This window comes from Bufo gargarizans, chromosome 6, assembly GCF_014858855.1.
Source record: "Bufo gargarizans isolate SCDJY-AF-19 chromosome 6, ASM1485885v1, whole genome shotgun sequence".
Classification (NCBI taxonomy): domain Eukaryota; kingdom Metazoa; phylum Chordata; class Amphibia; order Anura; family Bufonidae; genus Bufo; species Bufo gargarizans.
Window position 1 is genome coordinate 27,646,217 of NC_058085.1, and position 18,469 is coordinate 27,664,685.

General features: G+C 48.1%; 1 protein-coding gene and 1 long non-coding RNA gene across 2 annotated transcripts in view; both read right to left on the bottom strand.

Moving 5' to 3' along the window:
• LOC122942508 (zinc finger protein 585A-like) overlaps positions 1-18,469 on the bottom strand; it is a gene marked incomplete at its 5' end in the record, with an annotated part of 134,505 nt that overhangs the window by 63,375 nt on the left and 52,661 nt on the right. The window lies entirely within an intron of this gene.
• On the bottom strand, positions 362-17,473 carry LOC122942528. Its single transcript, XR_006390579.1, has 3 exons — positions 17,385-17,473; positions 549-692; positions 362-419 (listed from the first exon to the last, which is right to left on the bottom strand). It is a non-coding gene; the product is annotated as an uncharacterized LOC122942528 (long non-coding RNA).

The window sequence follows — 18,469 nt, forward strand, 5'->3', positions numbered from 1 at the left end:
GCAGCAGTGAATGGGGAAACACATGTCTATTACCTGGTGATATGAGAGGCCGGTGATCCACCATCATGATGTCCTTGTACAGATCTGTGTGTCCTTTTACATACTCCCACTCCTCCATGGAGAAATAGACGGTGACATCCTGACACCTTATAGGAACCTGACAACACAATGATACAGTCATCACCTAGATTCCTGCATAGTGTTCTTATATAATGTTCCAGCATTCCCAGCAGTGTCACCTCTCCAGTCAGCAGCTCAATCATCTTGTTGGTGAGTTCTAGGATCTTCTCTCTATTGATTTCCTCATGGATCAGGGGGTGAGGTGGAGGCTCCATGATTGGGCTCAGGGTTCTTCCCCATCCTTCAGACACAGGGTCCTGACATCGCTCACTAGAGGTCTTCTTCACTACTGTGTAGTCCTGGTTATGGAGAGACACAGTAATAAATATCCCTCCATACATTTCCAGAGTCCCTCACCTCTCCAGTCATGTCCATCTATTAGTAACATAGATAAGATGATGTAATGTGACATCATCAGAAACTCTCACCTCTCCAGTAAGACGGAAGAGGATCTCTAGGGTGAGATTTATTATACTCTCTGCCATCTTGTCCCTGTCCATTCTTGTTGGGTCAATCAGGAGAAGAATCTTATATAGAAGATATCCACTGAGCGGATCCTATATTGTAGGAACCTGAATGGAAAGATGATTAGACAATGGAAAATCCTACAAAATCCAAGTAAAATACAATAACTGGAGATAAGAGGAGACATCGGAGGAGGTAATAAAGTGTAGATGTTGTGTTCTCTCTTTTTATATGGATTGAAACATGTGTGAGGTCAAGGCAATTTCATGGTATGTCACATCTTCACATGACCCTACAGCCAATAGAAGACGTCATTAGTGATGCCAGTATGAACAGCATGAGACCGCTATAGACCTTCGTAGACCTCAATAGTCAGGTGATATCAGGGGAGCACCCAGGAATTTTGGCTAGGGGGGGTCCGAAAGGCAAAAAAATGTGGCATGTGTAGTGTGCTGTGCTAATTCAAATTTTCAAAGCCCCCTTTATATTTAAAACTGCAGGGACGGGGGGGGGGGGGGGGGGTGTAGCGTGTTGCGCTGATTCTTTTACTTGTTGATTTTAAAAGCTCCGCAGGGAAAGAACAATGCAGCGCGCGAAGCGCGCCGCAATTTTTTTGGCCCCGCCCATTATTAAAAGCCCCTCCTACATATAATAGGCCACTCCCAACAAACACTGTACAGCTGACATTCTATAGTTGCGGCCTGTCTCTACACATCATACTGAGAGGGGGAGGCTGTCCTGGCTGCACTGCCTGCTTCACATTATACAATAGACAGCCGGCTGCAGCCAGGAAGCTCCTCCGCTCTCCTCCCTCCCCCGATCCTGCTCAAGGCCTGTGGTTCCCCCCACCATCTGCCTGCTGCCCCCTTTGGCTGTCCTCACCCAGCTCTGAATCCTCCTTCTGCAAATGGCAGGGGGAGGAGCCGGAGCATCTCCTCTCCTACATAGCGCCCCCTACCTCTTACATCCAGTGATGTCACCTTTGTTGTAGACGTTCTTTCCTCATCTTCTCCATTCAGACCAGACCGCCATGATGATTTTTTAGCCATCTCCCGTCTCTGCAGAGATTAACAAACAGATATTAGTTTCCCACATTTCCACATCTTCTGAACCCCCTTTCCTGCCACCCCCAATACTGTGCCCGCTGTGCCCCCAATACTATACTGCTGAAACAGTCCCCCTGGAAATACTACTACCACACAGATAGTGCCTGCTGTGCCCCCAATACTATACTGCAGACACAGTCCCCCTGGAAATACTGCTACCACACAGATAGTGCCCCCTTCAACAATTATTGCCACACAGTGCTCTAAAAAAATAACTGCGCCCAGACACTAATAGTATAAAGATAATGTCCCCCAAAAATGATTGTACCCCCGCTTAGTACCCGCTGTTGAGCTAATGTCCCCATAATGTATGCCAGTATAAAATACCCCTATATAGTGCCCCAGTAAATGCCCTCATAGTGCTCCTCTCCCCTTCCCCATAGTGTCGCCCATAATATGCCAGTAAAAAATGCCCCTTCTAAGTGCCACCATATGCCCCAATAGTGCTCCTTTCCCCCATAGTGCCTACCATAATGTGCCAGTAAAAAAAATGCCCCCCTTAGTGCCACCAGATGCAATAATGCCCCCATAATGTGCCAATAAGAATAAAGGAACCCTTAGAGCCCCCACTTCCCCTTAGTGCCCCCAAATAATGCCCTTATAGTGCCACCAGATGCCCCATAGTGCCCATTCTCCCCTATAGTGCCCCCATAATGGTAAAAAAAAAAAAAGCCCCTTTAGAGCCCCATAGTGCTCCTCTCCCCCATGGTGCCCCCCAAATAATGCCCCCCATAGTGCCGTTCTCCCCTTCTACTGCCCCCCATAGTGCCGTTCTCCCCTTTACTGCCCCCATAGTGCCGTTCTCTCCCCTTTAGTGCCCCCCATAGTTGCCGTTCTCTCCCCTTTAGCTGGCCCCCCATAGTGCCGTTCTCCCCTTTAGCTGCCCCCCATAGTGCCGTTCTCCCCTTTAGTGCCCCCATAGTGCCGTTCTCCCCTTTAGTGCCCCCCATAGTGCCGTTCTCCCCTTTAGTGCCCCCCATAGTGCCGTTCTCCCCTTTAGTGCCCCCCATAGTGCCGTTCTCCCCTTTAGTGCCCCCCATAGTGCCGTTCTCCCCTTTAGTGCCCCCCATAGTGCCGTTCTCCCCTTTAGTGCCCCCCATAGTGCAGTTCTCCCCTTTAGTGCCCCCCATAGTGCAGTTCTCCCCTTTAGTGCCCCCCATAGTGCAGTTCTCCCCTTTAGTGCCCCCCATAGTGCAGTTCTCCCCTTTAGTGCCCCCCATAGTGCAGTTCTCCCCTTTAGTGCCCCCCATAGTGCAGTTCTCCCCTTTAGTGCCCCCCATAGTGCAGTTCTCCCCTTTAGTGCCCCCCATAGTGCAGTTCTCCCCTTTAGTGCCCCCCATAGTGCAGTTCTCCCCTTTAGTGCCCCCCATAGTGCAGTTCTCCCCTTTAGTGCCCCCCATAGTGCAGTTCTCCCCTTTTATAGTGCCCCCCATAGTGCAGCTCCCCCCTTTATAGTGCCCCCATAGTGCCAGCTCCCCCTTTATAGTGCCCCCCAGTGCCAGCTCCCCCCTTTTATAGTGCCCCCCATAGTGCCAGCTCCCCCCTTTTATAGTGCCCCCCATAGTGCCAGCTCCCCCCTCAAAAAATAAAATAAAAAAATACACCGATACTTACCAGCAGCGATGCGATGCAGCCTCTTCCGGCCCGTGTCCCTGCTGTGTGCTGCCCGGCTCAGGCAGCGCGATGATGACGTCATTGCGCCGCCAGAGCCGGCCTCTGATAGGCTGCAGGCATTAGTGCCTGCGGCCTATCAGAAGAACAGGGGAGGGACACACCTCTCCCTCCCCTGCCGCAGCACAGATATGGAGATGAGCGCTTCCACAATGGAAGCGCTCATCTCCTACTGCCCCCCCCTTCGCCGCCGCCGCCGCTACAATTACATCCAGGGCCGCGCCGCCTGTGGTGATCGGCGGTGCGGCCCTGAAGGATTAAAAAAAAATTTTTTTGCCTGGTTGTTCTAGGGGGGGGTCCAGACCCGCTGGACCCCCCCTGTAGGTGCGCCAGTGGGTGATATACATACTGCCATAGGAGCTGCGACCAATATTGTCGTTGCAGTGATGTAAACAGACTGAAGGAGACCACAGGAGCCTCAGTGCTGGAGCAGTGGAGGATTCTACAGGTTCTATGTTATCCGGTTAATTGTAAAACGCTGCGGAATATGTTGGCGATACATAAAGATTATTATTGTTATCTAGACAGACGTTGGGCTGGCAAATTTGTTTTTTTAGAGCTCCTCACGGCCACACAGATGTTGCAGTTTAATAGATTTATCTTTAAAGGGTTTCTGTCAGCAGGAAAATGGTTAGTAACCTGGCTGACATTAGTGATGTACTAATGTCAGCTGAACATAACTATATTAGTGACATCTCACTGCGTGCCACCGTTATTGAGATTTTTTTTTATAATATGCAAATGAGCCTCTAAGAGCAGAGGCTCCGTTCTCCCACTTCTGGCCGCACCCTGCTACACTTGACTTGGCGGCCCTGTCTCCTGTGGAAATCTCGTGCCTGCGCTGTCCCGTTCAGTATTCAGCGCAAGCGCAGTAAGTGAAGGATGCTGGCCATCCCAACACCCCTAAACAGCAGGTAGCGCTTATACAGATACTGTAAATTTTTTATTACATGCCAATATGAAAGTATTCAGATCCAGGTTCTGGTTTGAAAAATTTAGAATATTTTTAATGGGACAACACCTGTAAAATGTACCAGAGTTATCATAGAAAAGTTTGTATAATCGCTGTGCTTCTCTGTACAATTATAACTGTGAAGGAACAGGTCTTTTTGGGGCTTCCCTAATGTCTTTTTCAGACATGTTCCCTGTTTCAGCTGCACACCTAGATGCAATTCACTCAGAAGCAGGGGGCATTTCAATTCTGTAAAACCTGCCATCACTGTACTTTTCCTTACTTCACACTATGTTTTCAGCTTCGGAGCTCACAGAAAAAAATAAGGAGGAGAAAAATCACAATTACAGAAAGGTAGGGGTCTCCTACAATCTTCAGAACAATAGAAGCAGGTTCTCAGGATCGGGATCTCAGCTAGCTCTGACGCCCCCATTTCCTGTTTGCGGTCTTGTAAGTCTGTTACTGGGGATGGATCTTGTTTGACAACAGGCAGTGGACGGCAACTTAGGTGGAAGTGAGAACCCAGTGTCCATGATTTTACAGCTTTTTTTCAGGTGGATGAAGGCAGACTTAAAAAAAATGAAAGGATAAATAAATTTGTTATTTACACCATTGTAAATGTGAAAGTACAGCAAGTATTTATGACTACCCTCCACCACCACTGCGGTGCACTAGGCACTGTATAAGGAACCGCTCTGCACCTTCGTGGGTTATGGCGGTCACTGATCTCAGCGTCCTTCAGCTACAAGCATACAATGTGCACCTCGCGCAGCAAACAGCGTCAAATACAGTTCTAGTCTGAACACGTCTCTAAGGATCGCTCAGAAATAACTGCAGCTGCAACTAGGGGCATGAGAAAATCGACCTTCAGATCGTAGATCCGCAGTCGTTTCCTTTAAAAACTTAGTTTTTAATGCTGTTTCTAGTGATGCCTTGCGGTTCGCCCAGCGGTCGTTTCGCTGCAAACTTTGCGCATTCGCGATTCGCCGGCGATGTTCGCCAGCACCATATTCTTTTGCATTGCGCCCAACTTTGACACATGGCAATAAACTAAGTCCCTTTTAGAGACCCTCGGGATATCAATAAATAACAACTTTAATGGTCAATATAGACCTAGAATCCCTTTAGGGGTCTCTAACTAATATTAAAATTAATATTTTTATTGATATGTATTAAAAGAAGATTATCCTTCACACACACAAGAAAAGGGGAGTATATAAAATTATCAGTGTCTGGTAACATGTGAGCTAAATCCTCTTATAGTGACTGCCACAGTCACTAATTGCATATGTCGGTTCACGGACAACCAAGTGGTGGGTGTGTTTGTGGGAGTCGTGTTAGTATTTGACATGTATTTCACACTTATATTCAGGTAGGCAATACGGGTCTCATCCACCCGTCTGTCACCACCATCAAGAGTTACTCGATAAATATTTTACAGCGATCTCCAGACACGGTACACCACTTGCTACACACGTGCACTCCTGTCAGGGCCCACAGTCTCTATTCCCTGCCAGGGGTAGACGCGCTGCAACAATGTTGCCACGTCTCGCCACTATCTGCACTTGAATTGGTCCTCAGCTGACTTTCGCTGAGGGCCTGCCTCTATTACTATTGATAGAGGTCTAGCAGTGGCCTATTCCCTCAGTCTAAACACACCTTACACACTAGCTGTCCCTCGTCCTAGCTAAATCCGATCCTCACTGCCAAACAACTGTCTAAAACCTAAAGACGCGCTATACCACCCCTCCCGACATGTTTCGCCACTGCAAGTGGCTTCGTCAGGGGATATGGGGTATATATGCGCGCGCGCCAGTCATGCGCCCGCTATATACCGTTTGGTGTCCCGCCCCCCTGTCAATCGCGACCACTCACAACTCAATGCCGCCTATCAGGAGTTCCATATTGGCACTGGACGTCTGTTTTCAACTTTGACACATGACACACACATCAGGTGGGACAGGACAGCCAATTTAGACATTTCAGCACATAGACACACCCCCACCATATAACAGAACCCAATCTGGCAGCCATTTTACATTCTGTGTTTTGCCAGTGTAGGGAGAGTTTGCTTTGTGGAGCAGGGACAGACTGTTAGGGACACCAAACGCTAGCTAATAGGGCCACAAAAGTCCTTATACGGACAGGCATAGGTGTGCTATTGATAGGTGTGATATACTGAGGGGTGCGATATACTTATAATATACTATCTAACATAGAAAGTATATTATAGTGCATTTGTATTGTGCAGCAGTTGTGTGTGGTTCTGCTGCGATACCGCAGCTACAGTGACTTGCAAAATCGCAGGGTGTTCAAATACTTCTGTTCCTCACTGAATATAGAGGGACAAACGCTATTGGAGTAACTAATTGCAACTGGTGTGATATACCTGTTGCCCCCCAAAAAACTAATTGAGGGGTGTGATATACCTATAATATACTTTCTAACATAGAAAGTATATAGTGCATGTAATGCAAGGCACCAACGAAACAGACCAGCGAGGATGAAGTCAAGGGGTTTATTAACAAAATAAACAAAGTCCAGGTAAACTTCACTGGGCAAACATCAGGCAAACAAAAAACAAAGGAAAGCTAGGAGTAGTCCCAATCTGTGCATAAGTCTCTGTGCAACTTGCCAGGTAAACTTGACAAAGTCTTGGGTCCCATTTGGAATGGACGGAGTCCCAGCAAACTTCAGTCAGTAGCTAGCAGTACTGACCTGCACCTGGATAAGGAAGGACAACAGTGGGCACTGACCGATCGGGTAGGCCACCTTTTATGTGCCTGCTAACAAATCCCAGGGCGCCAAGTGTCCACTCCCCATAGGTCATGATCCTGCCCTACACCTGTTTACAAGGCTTTGGTCGGTCATTAGTCAATTAGACCGTTGCTGGCCCCCTAATCTGCTTTGAACTTGCGGCCAGGTTTTATTCCCTTCGCTGGTCGGCGATCACGTATCCCCTTGCGAACCCGTTTTCGAACGTAAATGCGGATGCACGACAGGCTCTGCGGAACGGAATCCGCAATAGGCACCGAAGACAAGCTGGCCCGCAGCGCACTGCCACTAGCCCGGCCAAGCTGTCCCCGAAAAGCCATGCGGTCTTCGCCTCTGGCGCACAAGCGAACGCATCCCCACGTCGGTTCGCAAAGGAGTCGGAGCTGGTGTATCAATAGAGACAAATTGAGGCCTGCGATACACCTGCTTCCACAAAATACTGATTAAGGGAATTGATATACCTGTTTCCACCAAATACTAATTGAGGCCTGTGATATACCTGCTTCCACAAATATTGCTCTTCTCTAGGGACTTTGGCACCGGGTCATTTTAAAAATGACAGGCAGAGGAAGAGGCAGGCAGGTGCACCAGGCCGGAGCCTAAATCGGAAGTTGGAGAAGGTGCGTGTGATTACATCAAAGGTCGCACCAGAGTTGTATAAGTGGCTCACTCAGCCTTCCACTTCTGCACCCTCCTCATTCTCTGTATCTTAACCCTCCTCACTCTGCTGTGTGCACCCCCAAAGACACTAACACCACCATAGCCCCTCCACTCGAGTCAGAGGAATTATTTTCCTATCCATTCCCAGACCTTACTAATGCGCAGCCATTCTTGGCATCGGATGAGGAAGAGGAGGCAGCAACGGCCACCAGCCAGCAGTCTGACGACAGTACCCAGATCAGCCAAAGGAGGGTGGTCCCCGCTGTTGCTGCCTACTCCGAGATCTCTGATGTCAGTGATGGTGAAGGTGACGATGATGACGTGTCGATGGACGTCACGTGGGTGCCCACATGAGAGGAAGAAGAGTGGAGTGTAGCTGGCCAGCTAAGACCTGTCCTAGGTTGCTAATATAGCTTATATGTTTATACAGCTAGTTAATAAAGAAGTTATTTCAAGCATTTGGTGTGCTCTTTAAACCGACTGCTTCCATAGAACGGCGCTAGAGGAATTACAGTCAGAGATATTAAAATTCTTCTAATGCCACAGCGCAAAAGGAACTTCATAGTGCTACGCCTGCCACATGGAGTTCAGACGGAGAGACAGAGCAGCAGATAGAGAGGAGAAGGAAGAGAAGCAGGCAGAACTTGCAGTGCACAGGAGGCAAAAAGCAGACTGCAAATGTATCTGTAGAGAACCATCCACGGTCACATCTTGCGCTCCTAGGACGCCGGCACATGACTCCGCAGTGTGGGCTTTTTTAACGTGTCAGCTGCTGACAATGGTGTTGCCATCTGCAGCCTGTGCTGTCAACACATAAGTCGCGGTAAGCCCAACACTCACCTAGGGACGACCGACTTAAGAAGGCACCTGGCCTCCTATCACCGAGCCCAGTGGGAGCAATGCTGTCAGAACCCACAAAACCACACTCCCGACGCTCCACGTCCTGCCTCTTCTCATTCTCCTCTCTCCTCCAATTTGTCCTCCACTCCACCTTTCACTGTGCCGTTGTCTCGTTCATCTGGCAGTAGGCAGGCTTCCGTGGCCCAAATGTTTGAGCGTAGAAAAGATAATGATGCCGGATAACCCTCTTGCCCAATGGCTGACCGCTGGCTTGTCGGAACTGCTAGGCCGTCGACTACTGCCATATAAACTGGTGGATTCAGAGGCCTTTAGAAAATTTGTGGTCATTGGCACACCGCAATGGAAGGTCCCCAGAAGGAAATATTTCTCCCAGAAGGGCATCCCAGAGCTATATGGCCACATTCAGCGGCAAGTGAATATATCTCAGGCACACAGTGTCGATGCCAAGATACAACTGACCACAACAGACACGTGGTCTAGCAAACACGGGCAGGGAAGGTACATAACTTTTACTGCCCACTGGGTGAATCTTCTGTCTCCCGTGTGGATTTGGTGATCTCCTACTCCATCCTCTGTCTCCTCAGTGGCTGACTCCTCCTTTTCCACTGCTACCGCCTCTTCTGCTGCACCCCCTAAGCGCCCCAGAACCTATTTGACGTGCCAGGTGAGACGTTGCCATGCTGTGCTGCGGCTGTTGTGCCTGGAAGCCAAGAGCCACACCGGTCCTGCACTGCTTTCAGCTCTGCGGTCACAGTCCGATCAGTGGCTAACCCTGCTCAATTTGACATTTGGTAAAGTGGTGTGCGACAACGGTGCCAATCTGCTGAGCGCGCTGAAACAGAACGAAATGACACACATGTTGTGCATTGCACACGTTCTGAACTTAGCCGTGCAGCGATTAGTTGCCAAATACCCCGGACGTCTTGCGGCAGGCCAGGAAAATCTCTGGCCATTTTTGAAGATCTTACACGGCCATGGCTCGCCTTGCTGATGTTCAGCGGTGACACCACCTGCATCAGACGTCTGATTTGTGATAGCCCGACGGGCTGGAGCTCCACCCTGTATATGCTTGATAGGCTGCTCCAGCAGCAACATGCTGTTAACAACTACCTGACCGAACTCTACAGTAGGACACGTTCTGGGGAGCTTGGTTTCTTTTCATAGTGCCAATGGCTGCTCATGCGCAATGCATGCAGACTTCTGCGGCCATTTGATGAGATCACCAAACTGGTCAGTCACAGCCAGGGCACCATCAGTGACATTGTACCTTACGCCTTCTTTCTGGAGCATGCAATGCGTCGTGTCATTGATCAAGCCGTCGAGCAGCAGGAGCTGGAAGATGAGGAAGTCGCAATGCTGAATGAATTCCCAGGGGTGGCTACTCCACCTGAGACAAGTCAGCAGGAGTGTGAAGAGGAATCAGAGGTGGATGGCGGCTGGGGGAGGAGGAGGAGCAAGAAGAGCAGGCTTTGAGGGGGACTTTCAACTTTTCGGGGATCCCTCGTGTTGTCCGTGGCTGGGGGGAGGAGACCGAGGACAACATTCTCCTGGGCAATGAGCAGGAGCCAGGGCACTCCACAGCTTCCAATTTAGTGCAAATGTGGGCTTTCATGCTCTAGTGTTTGAAGAGGGACCCCCGTATTAAAGAGCATAAAGGGCAAGGACCAGTGGCAACGTACTTAGACCCCCGGTACAAACACAAAATGACGGACATGTTACTAGCATCACAGAGGGCTTGCAGAATGCAGCATTTCCAGGGCTTGCTGTGAGAGATGCTGCATTCTGCTTTTGCAGGCGCTGGCAGAGGAATTTCCACCCACAGCGAGTATCAATCCTACTGCGCCTGCAAGAAGAGCGCTGTCTAAGATGTGTTGTTCACTTTGGATTTGAGATCATTCTTGCAGCCAACTCATCAACAGCCGCCCTCCGCATCCAGTCTCAGGGAAAGCCCAGACCGACAGGTGTCTGACTACATCGGGTTAACGGACAATGTGGGCGCTCCTGAGAAGCAAAGAACCCCTGGACTACTTGGTGTGCAGGCTTGACCTGTGGCCAGAGCTGGCACAATTTGCCATGGAACACTTGGCTTGCCCCTCGTCGAGTGTCCTGTCCGAAAGGACATTCAGCGCAGCATGGGAGATCGTGACCGATAAGCGCACTCGCCTAGCTCACGACAGTGTGGACTACCTCACATTTCATGCCAGCCCACACATATCCGCCACCACCCAGAGCAAAGAATGGTCCTTGTCTTATGTATATACAGTGGCATAAAAGGCCTTTTCTGTCAGGTGAATGCCTAATTTTTGGGGCCTCTACTCCAGTGGCCTACAGTAAAATTTTTATCCAGTGACCGCTTAATGTACCTCCAGCAACATAATCGCAAGTTCTTTTTTGTTAAGTGAATGCCTAATTTTTGGCTCCTGTATTCCTGTGGCCTAAATAAAATAGAAAATGTTCTAAGCTCCAGTAGGGCACATTATTGAGAGTTTCCCTTTAAGACGCATAAAAAGGGCCCCGGAATAAAATACATATTTTTTGTGGGAATTTTTCCCGTCGATCCCCCTCTGGTATGTCACTGTCCATGTTGTGGGACTATTTGTGCACTTCTAGTAAGTATTTAGTGGCTGCAAATACAGGGAGTGCAGAATTATTAGGCAAATGAGTATTTTGACCACATCATCCTCTTTATGCATGTTGTCTTACTCCAAGCTGTATAGGCTCGAAAGCCTACTACCAATTAAGCATATTAGGTGATGTGCATCTCTGTAATGAGAGGGGGTGTGGTCTAATGACATCAACACCCTATATCAGGTGGGCATAATTATTAGGCAAAATGGGTCAAAAGAAGGACTTGACAGGCTCAGAAAAGTCAAAAATAGTGAGATATCTTGCAGAGGGATGCAGCACTCTTAAAATTGCAAAGCTTCTGAAGCGTGATCATCAAACAATCAAGCGTTTCATTCAAAATAGTCAACAGGGTCGCAAGAAGCGTGTGGAAAAACCAAGGCGCAAAATAACTGCCCATGAACTGAGAAAAGTCAAGCGTGCAGCTGCCAAGATGCCACTTGCCACCAGTTTGGCCATATTTCAGAGCTGCAACATCACTGGAGTACCCAAAAGCACAAGGTGTGCAATACTCAGAGACATGGCCAAGGTAAGAAAGGCTGAAAGACGACCACCACTGAACAAGACACACAAGCTGAAATGTCAAGACTGGGCCAAGAAATATCTCAAGACTGATTTTTCTAAGGTTTTATGGACTGATGAAATGAGAGTGAGTCTTGATGGGCCAGATGGATGGGCCCGTGGCTGGATTGGTAAAGGGCAGAGAGCTCCAGTCCGACTCAGACGCCAGCAAGGTGGAGGTGGAGTACTGGTTTGGGCTGATATCATCAAAGATGAGCTTGTGGGGCCTTTTCGGGTTGAGGATGGAGTCAAGCTCAACTCCCAGTCCTACTGCCAGTTTCTGGAAGACACCTTCTTCAAGTGGTACAGGAAGAAGTCTGCATCCTTCAAGAAAAACATGATTTTCATGCAGGACAATGCTCCATCACACGCGTCCAAGTACTCCACAGCGTGGCTGGCAAGAAAGGGTATAAAAGAAGAAAATCTAATGACATGGCCTCCTTGTTCACCTGATCTGAACCCCATTGAGAACCTGTGGTCCATCATCAAATGTGAGATTTACAAGGAGGGAAAACAGTACACCTCTCTGAACAGTGTCTGGGAGGCTGTGGTTGCTGCTGCACGCAATGTTGATGGTGAACAGATCAAAACACTGACAGAATCCATGGATGGCAGGCTTTTGAGTGTCCTTGCAAAGAAAGGTGGCTATATTGGTCACTGATTTGTTTTTCTTTTGTTTTTGAATGTCAGAAATGTATATTTGTGAATGTTGAGATGTTATATTGGTTTCACTGGTAAAAATAAATAATTGAAATGGGTATATATTTGTTTTTTGTTAAGTTGCCTAATAATTATGCACAGTAATAGTCACCTGCACACGCAGATATCCCCCTAAAATAGCTAAAACTAAAAACAAACTAAAAACTACTTCCAAAAATATTCAGCTTTGATATTAATGAGTTTTTTGGGTTCATTGAGAACATGGTTGTTGTTCAATAATAAAATTAATCCTCAAAAATACAACTTGCCTAATAATTCTGCACTCCCTGTATGACCTGAAGTTTTTCAGGTTCGCCTGCCAATAATGTGAATGAGGCCCACCGCGAACGCGCGGTTCGCAAACATTTAATCGCGAATGCGCATTCGCAAAATGTCCCGGCCGATGTTCGTCCATCACTAGCTGTTTATGTACAGCATTAAAATGTATTGGCTCCGCGTGGGCAAAATTATTATCAGCCGAAGTCGCACAAAACTTCGATGAATTACTTCGGTACTCCTATCTGCATCTTTAAAAACATTTTAAAAAAAGAATCCGAAGTCGGGTTAGGTACTGGTTGGTACCTCGGTATCAAAAAAGACTTCTGATTCCTATTTGAAAATGTTTTTAAAGACACAGTAATTCACCAAAGTCTTGCGCGACTTCTGCCGAAACTACTTTTTCCTACATGGAGCCAATACATTTTAAAGTTTAAAGTTTTTAAACGAACGCCTCGTTGGAACAGAAACTGCACAATAAAATCCCACCACTTTATCAGCGCTCCAATAAAAATACGTGTTATATCCATATAAACCCACGTATCTAAAGAAATGTATCTATAACATGATGGGCAGTGCACCTACTGTCACATGGTGCACCCTGCTGGATACTGCCGCCTGCACCCGCTCAGTATAATGGGGTCCGGCAGAGATCCAGCTTCTACACAACTAATACCGCTGCACGCAGAATATTCTGTCCGGCCGATTCCTGGCATTCTCTGGTGTGAACGTGGCCTTACCCGATGCCCTGCCCTCTGCAGTACCTCCGCCGCACTGCGCAGCCGATAGAAAAAAGACTCCGCAGACAGAGGTGGAATATGAACCCTTTAAGCCTCCATAATGTACAGATTCGTCATGGCTGCAAACTGTCACCTTGTCTATGTACATGGTGACAGTGCTGAGATCATGGCTGTTACACACAGCCAGCGATGTCAGCTAACCGACCCGGGACCAATGAGGTCTTCTGGACACGTCTTCTATATAACGCCCCCTCCTCCAGTCCACGTCTCTGAGATCTCCTGGATATGTCTTTTATATAACGTCCCCTGCTCCAGTCCACGTCTCTGAGATCTCCTGGATATGTCTTCTATATAACACCCCCTCCTCCAGTCCACATCTCTGAGATCTCCTGGATATGTCTTCTATATAACGCCCCCTCCTCCAGTCCACATCTCTGAGATCTCCTGGATATGTCTTCTATATAACACCCCCTCCTCCAGTCCACGTCTCTGAGATCTCCTGGATATGTCTTCTATATAACACCCCCTGCTCCAGGCAACGTCTCTGAGATCTCCTGGATATGTCTTCTATAGAACGCCCCCTGCTCCAGTCCACGTCTCTGAGATCTCCTGGATATGTCTTCTATATAACACCCCCTCCTCCAGTCCACATCTCTGAGATCTCCTGGATATGTCTTCTATAGAACGCCCCCTGCTCCAGGCAACGTCTCTGAGATCTCCTGGATATGTCTTCTATATAACACCCCCTGCTCCAGTCCACGTCTCTGATCTCCTGAATATGTCCTCTATATAACGTCCCCTGCTCCAGTCCAAGTCTCTGATCTCCTGGATATGTCTTCTATATAACGCCCCCTCCTCCAGTCCACGTCTCTGAGATCTCCTGGATATGTCTTCTATATAACGCCCCCTCCTCCAGTCCACAACTCTGAGATCTCCTGGATATGTCTTCTAAATAACGCCCCCTCCTCCAGTCCACATCTCTAATCTCCTGGAAATGTCTTCTATATAACGCCCCCTATTCCAGTCCACATCTCTGATATCTCCTGGATATGTCTTCTATATAACACCCCCTGCTCCAGTCCACGTCTCTGAGATCTCCTGGATATGTCTTCTATATAACGTCTCCTGCTCCAGTCCACGTCTCTGAGATCTCCTGGATATGTCTTCTATATAACGCCCCCTGCTCCAGTCCACATCTCTGAGATCTCCTGGATATGTCTTCTATATAACGCCCCCTCCTCCAGTCCACGTCTCTGAGATCTCCTGGATATGTCTTCTATATAACGCCCCCTGCTCCAGTCCACATCTCTGAGATCTCCTGGATGTCTTCTATATAACGCCCCCTATTCCAGTCCACATCTCTGATATCTCCTGGATATGTCTTCTATATAACACCCCCTGCTCCAGTCCACGTCTCTGAGATTACACTTATATAAACCACGGCACTCGAAATATTGCAAGATAAGATTCTTTTTTATTTATTGTCCATCCCAAATGGATCTTTTTGTAAATACACTGGCCAAAAAGATCCATTTGGGATGGACAATAAATAAAAAAGAATCTTATCTTGCAATATTTCGAGTGCCGTGGTTTATATAAGTATATTCTGATAGACCCCTTCCACTGAGCACCGACTACCATCAACAGGAGTGCCATCCACTACAATCATTACACGTCTCTGAGATCTCCTGGATATGTCTTCTATATAACGCCCCCTCCTCCAGTCCACATCTCTGAGATCTCCTGGATATGTCTTCTATATAATGCCCCCTCCTACAGTCCATGTCTCTGAGATCTCCTGGATATGTCTTCTATATAACGCCCCCTGCTCCAGTCCATGTCTCTGAGATCTCCTGGATATGTCTTCTATATAACGCCCCCTGCTCCAGTCCAAGTCTCTGAGATCTCCTGGATATGTCATCTATATAACGCCCCCTGCTCCAGTCCACGTCTCTGAGATCTCTTGGATATGTCTTCTATATAATGCCCCCTCCTACAGTCCATGTCTCTGAGATCTCCTGGATATGTCTTCTATATAACACCCCATGCTCCAGTCCACGTCTGAGATCTCCTGGATATGTCTTCTATATAACGCCCCCTGCTCCAGTCCACGTCTCTGAGATCTCCTGGATATGTCTTCCATATAACGTCCCCCTGCTCCAGTCAACGTCTCTGATATCTCCTGGATATGTCTTCCATATAACGTCCCCCTGCTCCAGTCCACGTCTCTGATATCGCCTGGATAAGTCTTCTATATAACGCTCCCTCCTCCAGTCCACGTGTCTGAGATCTCCTGGATATGTCTTCTATATAACGCCCCCTCCTCCAGTCCACGTCTCTGATATCTCCTGGATATGTCTTCTATATAACGCCCCCTGCTCCAGTCCACGTCTCTGAGATCTCCTGGATATGTCTTCTATATAACGCCCCCTGCTCCAGTCCACTTCTTTGAGATCTCCTGGATATGTCTTCTATATAACGCCCCCTGCTCCAGTCCTCGCCTCTGAGATCTCCTGGATATGTCTTCTATATAACACCCCCTCCTCCAGTCCTCGCCTCTGAGATCTCCTGGATATGTCTTCTCTATAACGCCCCCTCCTCCAGTCCACATCTCTGAGATCTCCTGGATATGTCTTCTATATAACGCCCCCTGCTCCAGTCCACGTCTCTGAGATCTCCTGGATATGTCTTCTATATAACGCCCCCTGCTCCAGTCCACGTCTCTGAGATCTCCTGGATATGTCTTCTATATAACACCCCCTGCTCCAGTCCACGTCTCTGAGATCTCCTGGATATGTCTTCTATATAACGCCCCCTGCTCCAGTCCACGTCTCTGAGATCTCCTGGATATGTCTTCTATATAACGCCCCCTCCTCCAGTCCACGTGTCTGAGATCTCCTGGATAGGTCTTCTATATAACGCCCCCTGCTCCAGTCCACGTCTCTGAGATCTCCTGGATATGTCTTCTATATAACGCCCCCTGCTCTAGTCCACGTCTCTGAGATCTCCTGAATATGTCTTCTATATAACGCCCCCTGCTCTAGTCCACGTCTCTGAGATCTCCTGGATATGTCTTCTATATAACACCCCTTCCTCCAGATCTCCTGGATATGTCTTCTATATAACGCCTCCTGCTCCAGTCCACATCTCTGAGATCTCCTGGATATGTCTTCTATATAACGCCCTCTCCTCCAGTCCACGTCTCTGAGATCTCCTGGATATGTCTTCTATATAACGCCCCCTGCTCCAGTCCACGTCTCTCACATCTCCTGGATATGTCTTCCATATAACACCCCCTCCTCCAGTCCACGTCTCTGAGATCTCCTGGATATGTCTTCTATATAACCCCCTGCTCCAGTCCACGTCTCTGAGATCTCCTGGATATATCTTCTATATAACGCCCCCTCCTCCAGTCCACGTCTCTGAGATCTCCTGGATATGTCTTCTATATAACGCCCCCTGCTCCAGTCCACGTCTCTGAGATCTCCTGGATATGTCTTCTATATAACACCCCCTGCTCCAGTCCACATCTCTGAGATCTCCTGGATATGTCTTCTATATAACGCCCCCTGGTCCAGTCCACGTCTCTGAGATCTCCTGGATATGTCTTCTATATAACGCCCCCTGCTCCAGGCTTATGTTGTACCTGAAGAAGGGGAAGGCTGGTCCGCGAAACGCGTTATACGTTACAAGTGAACTCTTGTCAATTGTTTCTTATTTTTATACTTTTAAGCTGGTGCCCTGCCCCAGAAGCCTGCGCGCTTACTTCCTCATTTATGTTCTCAGGAACCTGTTGATTACCAGCAGACAGATCTATGGATCCTTCTGGCTGTGAAGCCTTATATGTGCGGATGTGATGAGTGTTCCACTTACCTGGGGGCAGGCGTGTCTTCCTCTGACAACCCTTCACTATGGAGCCTCCTGGGCTGTAATTTCTACCACCATGCAGTAGTCAGGCTCCAGACTGTGCTGCAGGAGAAGGTACAGGACCTGTGATGATGTCATAACCATGTGATCAGGTCTGGGCGGAGTTAGGCTGTGCTACAGGAGAAGGTACAGGACCTGTGATGATGTCATGACCATGTGATCGTGTGTGGGAGGAGTCAGTCTGTGCTGTAGGAGAAGTTACAGGACCTGTGATGATGTCTTACCCATGTGATCGTGTGTGGGAGGAGTCAGGCTCCCGGCTGTACTGCGAGAGGAAGTAAAGGACCTGTGATGATGTCATAACCATGTGATCATGTGTGGGAGGAGTCAGGCTGTGCTGCAGGAGAAGGTACAGGACCTGTGATGATGTCTTACCAATGTGATTGTGTGTGGGAGGAGTCATGCAGATCACATGACCAGGATTATCCGTTCCCTGTACACAGGTCTCTGCTGTACTGCTTGTAATCCCAGTCTGTATGTAGCAGAGCTGTAAACCTGTAACGTTTGTATAGATGAGCTGTATGTGTGTAATAATATCTGTGTAGTTGAGCTGTATGTGTATACAACCAAGCTGTTTATGTGTAATATGCCTCTCAAGACTTGTATCAGTGTGTGCAGCAGAGCCGAGTATGTGTAATGTTCAGTTACTACAGCTGAGTCTTTGTCATGTCCATGTAGCAGAGCTGTGTATGTGTAATGTTCAGTTACTACAGCTGAGTCTTTGTCATGTCCATGTAGCAGAGCTGTGTATGTGTAATGTTCAGTTACTACAGCGGAGTCTCTGTCATGTCCATGTAGCAGAGTTGTGTATGTGTAATGTTCAGTTACTACAGCGGAGTCTCTGTCATGTCCATGTAGCAGAGCTGTGTATGTGTAATGTTCAGTTACTACAGCTGAGTCTCTGTCATGTCCATGTAGCAGAGCTGTGTATGTGTAATGTGCAGTTACTACAGCGGAGTCTCTGTCATGTCCATGTAGCAGAGCTGTGTATGTGTAATGTTCAGTTACTACAGCGGAGTCTCTGTCATGTC